Here is a 13,398-nt window from a genome sequence, read left to right as displayed (position 1 = left end):
TGTTGGATATGTTCCTGCCATCTTTCTGCCTTGTCTTCTTTCCCTAGAAGTGGTTTTCCATCTGAACTCTTAATATTCACACACCTAGTTATGCTTTCTCCAAAGTCTCTTAAGTGCGGCCAGTATCCTGTATTCGGGAGATAGTGGGTTCGAACCCCACTGTCGGAAGCCCTGAATATGGTTTTCCGTGGTTTCTCATTTTCACTCCAGGTAAATGCTGGGACTGTACCTTAATTAAGGCCACGGCCGCTTCCTTCCTATTCCTAGGCCTTTCCTATCCCATCGTCGCCATAAGGCTTAACTGTGTCGGTGCGACGTAAAACAAATAGCAAAAAAAAAAATCCTTTCTCCAATGGTTTCGTTGATTTTCCTGTACGCAGCATATACCTTTCCAAGGACCATACAACCTCCAACACGTGGTTTCTCATTTTCACACCAGGCAAATGCCGGGGTTGTACCTTAAGGCCACGGCCGCTTCCTTCCCAGTCCCATAGTTGCCGTAAGACCTACCTGTGTCGGTGCGACGTAAAGCAACGAAAAAAAATGCCCTTCAACATCGTTGCACTTCTCCTTCAGCCATTCTTCCTTAACTGTCCTGCACTTCCTATCCACTTCATTCCTTAATCGCTTGCATTCTTTTCTGCCCTTTTCATTTTTTTGCATTCGTGCATTTTCGTCGTTCATCGATCAGTTCTAGTATCTCCTGGGTTAACCACTGATCCTTAGTTGATCTTTCCTTTCTTCCTAACATACCTTCAGCAGCCCCACTGACCTCATTCTTCACAACTGTCCATTCTTGCTCTATTTGTCCCCCTCCAGCCTTTTCATTTAGTCCTGCTACATGTTCCGTGAAATAATCCCTCACACACTTTTCTGCCAACTTGTCTAGCTTCCATCTGCTTGCATTCCTTCCGTTCTTCAATTTCTTCAATTTCAGAGGACATTTCATGACCAACTAATTGTGATCAGAGTCCACGTCTGCGATGTTATAGATCCAAAAGTCGATCAGAGACGTGGAGTTTTGATTCATGGTATTCACAGGAGATTCACTTGGGCTAGTTGATCTTCTTCAAGGGAGGGCAGTTCATGTTCAGTTTCGAAGAAGTGATTTTTGATCCACAAGATTTTCTCAACCAGAGGCAGAAAATATTGTCTGAGTGTGATTCCTGGGAATTTCAAATGTCTCAAAATTACATCACTTGCACTGCCTTGTAGTATTTTTTTCATTTTCAGACAGGAGACTGACAGAGCAAATGGCTGCGCGGTTTCAGTTACGTAGGTATTATCGTGCATTCAGGAGATAGTGGGTTCGAATCCCACTGTCAGCAACCGTGAGGATTGTTTTCCGTAGTTTCCCATTGTCACAGCAGGCAAATGCTGGGGCTGTATCAATCAGTCACTACTGATCTGCATTTAGGGCAGTCGCTCAGGTGGAGATTCCCTATCTCTTGTTTCCTTAGCCTTTTCTTAAATGATTGCAAAGAAATGGGAAATGTATTGAGCATCTCCCTTAGTAAGTTATTTCAAACCCTAACTCCCCTTCCTATAAACGAACATTTGCCCCAGTTTGTCCTCTTTATCATGATATTGTGATCTTTCCTATGTTTAAAGACACCATTCAACCTTATTCGTCTACTGATGTCATTCCACGCCATCTCTCCACTGACAGCTCGGAACATACCACTTAGTCGAGCAGTTCGTCTCCTTTCTCCCCAAGTCTTCCCAGCCCAAACTTTGCAACATTTTGTAACGCTACTCTGTTGTTGGAAATCCTTACCTTAAGGCCACTATCGCTTCCCTTCCACTCCTAGCCCTTCTCTATCTCATCGTCGCCCTAAGACCTATGTGTGTCGGCGGGACGTAAAACAAATTGTAAAGAAACACAGAATATCGTAAGAGCCTGGGAATGAATCGAATTCGGGTTTCCAAATTCGGCGTGATACTCACTGTTTTAATTGTTCAAACTATTTTCTTTTTTTGACTGTGAAGAGTGTGACTCAAGGTCCTAGCAGGCTTGTATGCAATTAAGTGGCGGAATATATCTGCTAAATAACCAAGTCTCGCAAGCCACGAGAAATAATTGGACAAGTCTTTGAAATTGCATGTCCTATTGAGAAGAAATAGTCTAGCCGGCCTAGTTGCTCAAACGGTTTAGGCGCTGGCCTTCTGACCCCAACTTGGCAGGCCCGATCCTGGCTCAGTCTGGAGTTATTTGAAGGTGCTCAGATACGTCAGCCTCGTGTCGGTGGATTTACTGGCACGTAAAAGAATTCATTCGGGACTAAATTCCGGCACTCGGCGTTTCCGAAAACCGTAAAATTAATTAGTGGGACATAAAGTCAATACCATTATTATAGAAATAGCCCAAATTCATCACTCTGTTCAAACAAAGGGGGTCAAAATTTTGGCTCTGGACAACCACATATCCTCTGTATGCAACAGCAAATGTTCACGGCCACACTCTACTTATATCCTCCCATAGCTCCAAAAATAACCTAGAATTTAGAGGCCTGGCTTTGATGAAACCAACAACTTTCAGAGCTGCTTTTAGCACATCATCCAGTTCTGCGGCCATGTTGCGATTTGTTAGTTCTTCTCAGGGGATGCAACAATGCGTTCACCACGAGTTGGCGACAGTACTCACGTGTGCAGTTACGCCGTTATAGTTAGTAGGTAGTTAATTCGACCCATTGCTCCCATTTAAGTCCAAATCCACTTTCATTTATGAAATCCCAAAGATTCTTTCGGGTTTCACGTGTGTGGGCAAGGTTGAACAAAACAGCAAATCCGTAGGTTTATGTTTTCTTATTCCTTTCGAAGTGCAGTTAATAATTTTGCATTGTTAGAAATATCCGGTCTTTCGTCCAGCTGCAACGCGTACCATTCACCAGTCATCACTCGTTCCAACAATGTACCTTGTCCCCCGTCTATATGGCGAATAATGCACTTTCTCTGCCATGAACTCCCACTTTTGCAGCAAAATGTACTACTTGGAGAGTGTTTAGCGATGTGGTTTCAACAGGATAGTTTGGTTCCTTTTCTTCCTATTCCGTATTTATCCGGCCCACATACCAGATCCGTCCTTCGTAGGTCCACATACACAAGACATTCACTGAAAATATGCATAAGAGAGGATATTTCACGTACATTGAAATAAAAATTACAAAAACCGAAATTAAAAAGTATCCTCGGCCTGCATTCGAACTTACCAGCTCACACGCACGACCTGCCTGCTTTTCACACCCTTATCAATTACCCTATAGTATACTCCGACGGAATGTGTGCTGATTACAGCTCGTGTAATAGTTTTAACGCGGTCAAGATGCCCACTTCGTGTTTCGCAGAAGTTTCTTCTTGATATAATTTAGAGAGCGCACTCATGATTGCCACTGTTTAATAATGTCACAACATAACATCGTCTTATTATAGTTAGGTGGCAAATACAACGATGCCTATTTTTTCCCCTGTGTTACCAGAAAGACGGATGTTTTCATGAGACATACAAAACCACGTTATGTTGTGACATTAAACAGTGGCAATCATGAGTGCGCTCTCTAAATAATATGAAGATGAAACTTCTGCGAAACACGAAGTGGGCATTTTGACCGCGTTAAAACTATTACACGAGCTGTAATCGGCACACATTCTGTCGGAGTTTACTATAGGGTAGTTGTTAAGGGTGTGGAATGCGGGCACGTCGTGCGTGTGGGGTGGTAGGTTCGAATGCAGGCCGAGGATACTTTTTCATTTCGGTTTTTGTAATTTTTATTTCAATGTACGTGATGCATATTTTCAGTATGTGGCCCTACGAAGGACCGGTTTGACATGAGGGCTGGAAAAATACGGAATAGGAAGTAAGGAGAACCAAACTGTATCCTGTTGAAACCACATCGCTAAACAGTCTCCAAGTGGTACATTCTGCCGCAGAAGTGGGAGTTCATGGCGGAGAAAGTGCATTATTCGCCATACGGACGGGTGGCTGATGTTCAACTGCTGTGTAATTGCCCGTGTATGTGTGATGAGTGGATTATGGCGAGCTGTGTCCAGGACTGCTTCATCATTCTCACCAGATATTACAGTTTTGTCCTCGGACAAGTCGTACTTTTTGAGTCATGCCTGTTGGCTGTACACGTCTTTCAACACTGCTGAAAGTTTTTGCAGTCGGATGTCACCTATCTGGACATCTTTTCTGGTACAGACTCTTTGCCTGGCACGCATATTCCTTGCTTCCCCATAGCTGTCCGCCTCTGTAGTGTAGTAATTAGTATGATAGTTGCCACCCAAGGAGGCTCGGGTACGATTCCCGTCTCTGCCACAAAATTTGAAAAGTGGTACGAGGGTTGGAACCGGGTTCACTCTGCCTAGGGAAGTCAAGTGAGTAGGTGGTTTTGATTCCCTCTTCAGCCTTTCTTTAAGTGGTTTTCCGTGGCTTCCCATTTTTCTCCAGGTAAATGCCGGGATAGTACCTAACTTGAGCCACGGCCGCTTCCTTCCCCGTTCCTTCCAGTCTTCCCATCCCCCATAAGGCACCTGTTCAGCATAGCGGGTGAGGTCTCCTTGGCGAGGTACTGGTCTTCCTTCCCTTTTATCGTACATCATACATACATTATCATTATAGACTGTTATGCCTTTCAGCGTTCAGTCTGCAAGCCTCTGTGAATTTACTAAACGTCGCCACAATCTTCGATTCGCAACTAGTGTTGTGGCCTCATTTAGTTCTATACCTCTTAGCTTCAAATCGTTAGAAACCGAGTCTAACCACCGTCCTCTTGTTCTCCCTCTACTTCTCTTACCCTCCATAGCAGAGTCCATTATTCTCCTCGGTAACCTATCCTCCTCCATTCGCCTCACATGACCCCACCACCGAAGCCGGATTATGCGTATAGCTTCATCCATCGAGTTCATTCCTAAATTAGCCTTTATCTCCTCATTCCGAGCACCCTCATGCCAATGTTCCTACCTGTTTGTACCAGCAATCATTCTCACTACTTTCATGTCTGTTACTTCTAACTTATAAGATATCCTCAGTCCACCCAACTTTCGCTCCCATAAAGCAAAGTTGGTCTGAAAACAGACCAATGTAAGGATAGTTTCGTCTGGGAGCTGACTTCCTTCTTACAGAATACTGCTGATCGCAACTGCGAGCTCACTGCATTAACTTTACTACACCTTGATTCAATCTCACTTACTACATTACCATCCCGGGAGAACACACAACCGAAATACTTGAAATTATCGACCTGTTCTACCTTTGTATCACCAATCTGACATTCAATTCTGTTGAATTTCTTACCTACTGACATCAATTTAGTCTTCGAGAGGATAATTTTCATACCATACTCATTGCACCTATCTTCAAGTTCCAAGATATTACACTGCAGGCTTTCGGCACAATCTACCATTAAGACCAAGTCGTCAGCATAGGCCAGACTGCTTACTACATTTCCACCTAACTGAATCCCTCCCTGCCATTTTATACCTTTCAGCAGATGATCCATGTAGACTACGAACAGCAAACGTGAAAGATTACAGCCTTGTCTAACCCCTGTAATTACCCTGAACCAAGAACTCATTCTACCATCAATTCTCACTGAAGCCAAATTGTCAACATAAATTCCTTTGATTGCTTTTAATAATCTACCTTTAATTCCGTAGTCCCCCAGTATGGCGAACATCTTTTCCCTCGGTACCCCGTCATATGCTTTCTCTAGATCTACGAAACATAAACACAGCTGCCTATTCCTCTCGTAGCATTTTTCAATTACCTGGTGCATACTGAAAATCTGATCCTGACAGCCTCTCTGTGGTCTGAAACCACACTGGTTTTCATCCGACTTCCTCTCAACTACTGATCGCACCCTCCCTTCCAAGATGCCAGTGAATACTTTGCCTGGTATACTAATCAAACAATGAGATACCTCGATAGTTGTTGCAATCCTTCCTGTTTCCTTGCTTACAGATAGGTGCAATTACTGCTTTTGTCCAATCTGAAGGTACCTTACCAACACTCCACGCTAATTTTACTACTCTATGAAGCCATTTCATCCCTGCCTTCCCACTATACTTCACCATTTCAGGTCTAATTTCATCTATTCCTGCTGCCTTACGACAATGGAGTTTATTTACCATCCTTTCCACTTCCTCAAGCATAATTTCACCAACATCATCTTCCTCCTCCCCATGAGCTTGGCTGTTTGCAACACCACCAGGATGATTTCCTTGTTACATTGAGAAGATGTTCAAAATATTCCCTCCACCTCTCCAGGGATTCCCTGGGATCTATTATGAGTTCACCTGAATTACTCAAAACACTGTTCATTTCCTTTTTCCCTCCCTTCCTAAGATTCTTTATTACTGTCCAGAAAGGTTTCTCTGCTTCTTGACCTAGCCTTTCCAGGTTATTACCAAAATCTTCCCATGACTTCTTTTTGGATTCAACAACTATTTGTCTCGCTCTGTTTCTTTCATCTGCGTACAAATCCCTGTCTACCTCGGCCCTTGTTTGGAGCCATTTCTGATAAGCCTTCTTTTTACGTTTACAAGCTGCTCTCACTTCATCATTCCACCAAGATGTTCGCCTTTTCCCATCTTTACACACAGTTGTTCCTAGGCATTCCCTTGCTGTTTCTACTACAGCATCCCTGTATGCCACCCATTCACTTTCTACATCCTGAACCTGCTTACTGTCTACTGCTCGAAACTTCTCACTAATCATATCCATGTACTTCTGTTTAATTTCCTCGTCCTGGAGATTTTCTACCCTTATTCGTTTGCAGACAGATTTCACTTTCTCTACCCTAGGCCTGGAGATACTTAGTTCACTACAGATCAGATAGTGGTCTGTATCATCGAAAAATTCCCGAAAAACTCTTACATTCCTAACAGATTTCCTGAATTCAAAGTCTGTTAAGATATAGTCTGTTATGGATCTGGTACCCCTAGCCTCCCATGTGTAGCGGTGAATAGCCTTATGCTTGAAGAATGTATTCGTAACAGCTAAACCCATACTAGCACAGAAGTCCAGCAAACGCTTCCCATTCCCATTAGCCTCCATATCTTCCCTACATTTACCAATCACCCTTTCGTGTCCTTCAGTTCTATTCCCAACTCTCGCATTGAAATCACCCATTAGCACTATTCTATCCTTGCTGTTGATCCTGACCACGATGTCACTCAATGGTTCATAAAACTTGTCAACTTCATCCTCATCTGCACCCTCACATGGTGAATACACGGACACAATTCTTGTCGTAATTCTTCAACTGACAAATCTACCCACATCATTCGCTCATTTATGTGCCTAACAGAAGCTATGTTACGTGCAATGGTATTCCTGATAAATAGCCCTTACCCCAGACTCTGCCCTTCCATTTCTAACACCCGTCAAGTACACTTTATAATCTCCTATCTCTTCCTCGTTATCTCCCCTTACCCGAATATCACTTACTCTTAACACATCCAGATGCATCCTCTTTGCTGACTCAGGTAGTTCTTCCTTCTTTCTTCCATAAGCCCCATTAATATTGATAGCTCCCCATCGAATTCCATTTGGTTCGCCAAGTTGTTTCCAAGGAGTCCCTCGCCTGTCAAATGGGAGTGGGACTCCATTACTCCCACACGTCCCAGGCTTGCTTAAAATGTTCTGAGCTCGGTAAATTCATGAAGCAGGATGCTACCCTACTTGCACATAGTCCAAGTGAGGATCTCTCCTCTAACGGGTTATGGACCACCGGTGAATTGTATAGTATAGCCGCCTGAGCACAAGGAGGGCCATGACTCAGAACATGTCCACTCCCATTCCATAGCACCTGGTATCCCAACTCTCAGGACCACTGCAACGCCCTCAAACAACACAAGAAAATGACAAGCGTCATTGGAACGTGCGCATACAAAATAAACAGTAAACAACCTCAACAAAGGCGAAATGGAAGTGTGCAGGACCAATGCCCAAAGAAATAAGATTAGAGGATGGGATCATTAGGAATTGCGACAGACATCGCCCAAATAACACCAACATAAAATTTTAAATTAATTTATACTTAAAAGAAAATTCATTCGTACATATTATTTAAAAATGAAAGAAAAATCATTAGACCCCAATTAACGTAATGAATTAAAAAAATAAAATTATATTCCTTCTGGCATCCACGAAAATAAAACAGGTAACAAATCTAGATATAAATAAAATCAATATTCATTAAAATAAGTCTTCTTTGTAAAATAAGATTCTGGTGCACCAGTCAGCTAACTAAATAAATTACAATAGGTGTTCGTGAACAAACATAAAATATTAATAAAATTTACAATGAATTATTTAATAGAGGGCTCCGACACGTCCCAGCGGAAGGATCATTCCTCACAAACTCACATAACGTAAACAAACAATGCAAGAAAAATAACGGGACCTTACACTACAACCGACCAATATGAAAACACATATCGAACAGTAGTTAAAATAAAATCAACACTAATACATTATAAATAAAGTCACTCCACATAGTTGATGTGGTAATCGGTAAAAACACGACCAGAAATGCGCAATTTAATGAGGCGGAACCCACATTACAAGATAGAAAAACACACGATTTTGCCTCAATACCGCAAAACAAAACATCATACTAATGACAGCGGTATGCGACAGCCGATGCTAATGCCCACAAGACAATAATAATAATGACAGTTGCGTAACTGCCACACGGCGATAAGATAAGATAAGCAACAATACAGAGAAGAGAAGATAAGCCCCAAGCAACAATCACTCCACACTAGGGGTGCCCAAAACCCTCAATTAAATCTTCAAATTTTTACATTGTTAAAGAATTTCATCGTAGTAATAAATGTAGGTATCCTAATATTATTAGGGCAATAATAAAATAAAACCACCCGCAGAAAAGCAAGAAATCTACAATACTATTCCCTAGTCATACGTATAAATTAAATAAAAATCTATGAAAAATCCAACTAATAATAATAATAAAAATAATGATAATAATAATGATGCCCTTAAAGAGAAATGGGTGGTGTTAAGTGCAATCGTAGTAGTTAGGTCGTAACACGAACCGAATCACAAAACAATAGTAGGGGAACAAAATATCAGAGAGAACAGATGATAGTGTACACCACAATAAACACGGTAAAATGAAGATGCAATTTATCAAAAGAAACAGCACACGAATCAAATAATACACCAAAACACACGTAGATACATCAGAAACAAGAATAAACAAAGAGGATCACAAATTTAGAAAAGGCAGGAACGGATTTTGACTGTTACCTAGAGCACACTGCACTTCGCCGTTACGCAGCACACACTTCAAATATGAACACCATAATCAAGCCTTAGCTTAACTACACTTACAATAAATACACTTATAGAATACAGAAAACTACACCAAAACGATATATACCCATTAATAAGACCAAAAGGCGAACTTTTGTGGTGATCAGTAATGCTCAGGTAACATCCTCGTGCTACAACCAACTACCACTGCACTTCACAAATAAGAAATTAAAGAATAACTTACATACTAAAAATGAATATCCTTAACTACGGTACAGCATTATACTTCCTCGTTAGGCGAGGTGTACTCCCCTTATCACCCGATACCCACAGTTTCCATGAGAATCCTTTTAGTTACAGAGCAGCCGTTAAACATGGCTTAGCTTCCAGCCACGAGCGAGTCCAACAGCTAAGACGACTTTCACACACCGTCACTAGGCGCGACACAGTCTCGACCCCGCTACACGCTCTGGCGGAGACCGCAGAACCACCAAGATAAGTTGCTAGCCACTCTCACAGATGGCGTAGGCGTTCATGTATCGTTCCACTATGCATTAATATCTCGCAGAAGTATTACCAAGCAATAAACAGAGTTCCGAGAGGTCACAATAGCCACGCCTAGACAGGAAACACGACCAACACTCCAACAGCTCACAGCGCTCATACCCCAAAACAATCAAGTCCACCAGACTCAAGGTTTTAGTCTTTCCATAGAGTAGAATAACAGTTCCATATGAACGGGAAAATCACGGCTCAGTACAGTACTTAGCCCGTGAACATAATGTCCGTAGAGGAATGAGCTAATTTACCAGTTCCGATGAGAGACACCATATAAATGTATGTCGCGTAAATAGTAGATAGTTCACACATATATATATATGTATCACAGGTAGCGTTTTTGTTAATAACGCTACACCACTTACTAGGCCACTCAGCCGTTGCCCATGGTTCACGGACTAGGACGTGACTACAGTAATCCACAAACATGAACCATTTCCCTGTTATCTCCTCGACCAAATGTCTCACGCTCCAGGACACTGTCTTTGGGGCGGCAGAGATGGGGTCCCTCGCTGAGTGCAGGGGGAAACAACCCTGAAGGGTAAACGGATTAAATGTAAAAAAAAATCCCCATACGTAAGGAGCGTGTCCACGTATTCATTCGTGGAAAACACGGCGAATGATTGAAGAGACTTTTTCAATCCGTACAGAAGTGCAGCGCACAATATCAGTAACAGCGGCGTTTTGCTGTTTGCATGTGGCACACACTCGCCTGTGTCCATTTATTAAAACACCATATTGATGAAAAGAAGTCGAAAGATAGAGGTAAGGCCACGACCGCTTCCTTCCAACTCCTAGGCCTCTCCTATCCCATCGTCGCCATAAGACCTATCTGTGTCGGTGCGACGTAAAGCCCCTAGCAAAAAAAAAAAAAAAAAAAGAGAGAGAGGGCTCGACCATCAAATGATACGAAGGTTGAAACTTAAATAGTGGCAACTCTTTATTTACAACAGATACAAACGAGTTAATGTTAGCAACCTTTACTGTCCTTCAATGTAGTAGCCGGGCTGAGTGGCTCAGACGGTTGAGGCGCTGGCCTTCTGACCCCAACTTGGCAGGTTCGATCCTGGCTCAGTCCGGTGTTATTTGAAGGTGCCCAAATACGTCAGCCTCGTGTCGGTATATTTACCGGCACGTAAAAGAACTCCTGCGGGACAAAATTCCGGCACCTTGACGTCTCCGAAAACTGTAAAAGAGTAGTTAGTGGGACGTAAAGCAAATAACATAATCACCTTCAATGTAGTCACCAGCGTTGTGTATAACCCGTTGCCAGCGATGTGGAAGTCGTAGTATACCTTTAGCAGAGCCTGTTCTGTTGATGGTGCGAATGGAGCAGTCTACTGCCTGTCGAATCTCTGCAGCAGTTCTGAAGCGAATGCTCACGAATCGTCTGGTTTCGATCACTGTCCAGCAACGCGGTAAGAGCATGCACTACTTCTTCACTCCTAGGACGACCTGCCCGATGAATGTCCGCCCCAATTTGCCGACCATCGTTGAAGGCTTTTACCCAACGTGCCACTGTTCTGTAAGGCAATGCAGATTCCCCGCAAGCCTCTTGAAGACCTTGATGACACTGTCGTGCTGTACGACCTCTGGCACATTCAATCTCGATCCAACTCCGTTGTTCCTGTTTGGAAAATATAGTGACAACGTTATGTTAGACCGCTAGCTCACAAGTGACTGTTTCTCTCGCTTGTGCGCACGCAGGTGATGTGGGAAGGGCGAGTCCATTTGCTCTGTGGTATAGTGTTGGCTACTGAATGCATGATTCGAAGCAGTGTATCGATTCATTCAAGTGTCCGAGTGAATCGATTCACAGGAACGGCGGGCTCACGGCACACGATTCAGCTTACTCCCAGCGGACAGTGCTGAGTGGCGCACACACTGGACGTTGACGGGGAGCCGAGCTTCCGCTGCAGCGGGACAGTGAATCATGGCACATCGAAAGAATCGTGAACGAATGCGGCTCTCAGTGAGACACAAGATACACACGGCTCCTTATCGGCTCACTGGACCCGCGGTGAGCCGAGCTTCCGCTGCAGCGAGACATTGAACGAGCACGGCTCAGTGAGACACAAGATACACACCAGGTAAAGTAAGAGGTAGGGATCACGCGCAGGTCTCCCCACCACGCTTGGCCGCCGATGACGTCAACATGAACCCTCAGCGCCTTGTCTTCTGTATGTGGTAGGCTAATACACAGCTGTAAGCTATTCTGTTTTAGCCACAAGTTAGAGATAAGAGAACTTCATTGATATTTTTTTAACGTCACCTCACAAAAGGCATTCCACTTCACTATTACAGTAGAGTAATTATAGGAGATCAAATACAGTGTGAATCCAGCAGCGTTTCTGAAGTATTTCGATCTGTATAAAAGGTTGTAACACTACTAAGACTGTGGTTGCAGTGGAATGGCTATTCCATATGTTCATGTTCTTAACACCTATGATGACAATAACAAGAGGCTCTAATTGTTACAGACTCGAACATTAAAGCTTGATGCTTGATGACTGCAAGAAATATGTCCGTTGTTACAAGCAATATTGGGAAACTATATACACTGTCAACAACACAAACAGCAAATGTTAGGAAACTGTCCACAACACAAACAGTACAGTAAATGTTCTCTTCCAAGTACCAGGAATTGGCAAATTCCACGTTAACATTTGATAGGCCATATAAATTAATGAGCCTGTATACACTCATGCTCATAAATTAAGGATAATTGCATATTGTGGTGCCAACAACGTGACACTACACAAAACTGGCGCTAATAGCATAGGCACATAGTGAACACAAACGAAACATATCTGTGAATCCACGGTATTGGTGATAAGTTGAGAAAACCGTCCCAAAACACATGTGCTACAGAACGCCACTGTTTCCTGCGCATGTACCCCGACGTCAATATGGGATATGATCACCATGCACACGTACACAGGCCGCACAACGGGTTGGCACACTCTGGATCAGGTGCTGGGGTATAGCCTTCCATTCTTGCACCAGTGCCTGTCGGAGCTCCTGAAGTGTCCTAGGGGTTTGAAGACGTTTAGCGATACGTCGACCGAGAGCATCCCAGACGTGCTCGATGGGCTTTAGGTCTGGAGAACAGGCAGGCTACTCCATTCGCCGAATGTCTTGTGTTTCACGGTATTCCTCCACGATGGCAGCTCGATGGGGCCGTGCGTTATCATCCATCAGGAGGAAGGTGGGACCCACTGCATCTCTGAAAAGGCGGGCATACGGGTACAAAATGACGTCCCGATTCACCTGACCTGTTACAGTTCCTCTGTCAAAGACATGTAGGTGTGTACGTGCATCAACCACAATCCGACCCCACACCATCAAACCACTACCCCCATACGGGTCCCTTTCAAGGACATTACGGGGTTGGTATCTGGTTCCTGGTTCACACCAGATGAGAACCCGGCGAGTATCATTGTTCACACTATACTTGGACTCGTCCGGGAACATAACCTGGGGCCACTGTTCCAATGATCATGTACTGTGTTCTTGATACTAGGCTTTACGCGCTCTCCTGTGAACAGGGGTCATTGGAA

Source organism: Anabrus simplex, chromosome 2 (genome assembly GCF_040414725.1).
Source record: "Anabrus simplex isolate iqAnaSimp1 chromosome 2, ASM4041472v1, whole genome shotgun sequence".
Classification (NCBI taxonomy): domain Eukaryota; kingdom Metazoa; phylum Arthropoda; class Insecta; order Orthoptera; family Tettigoniidae; genus Anabrus; species Anabrus simplex.
Note: the sequence above shows the minus strand (reverse complement) of the source record.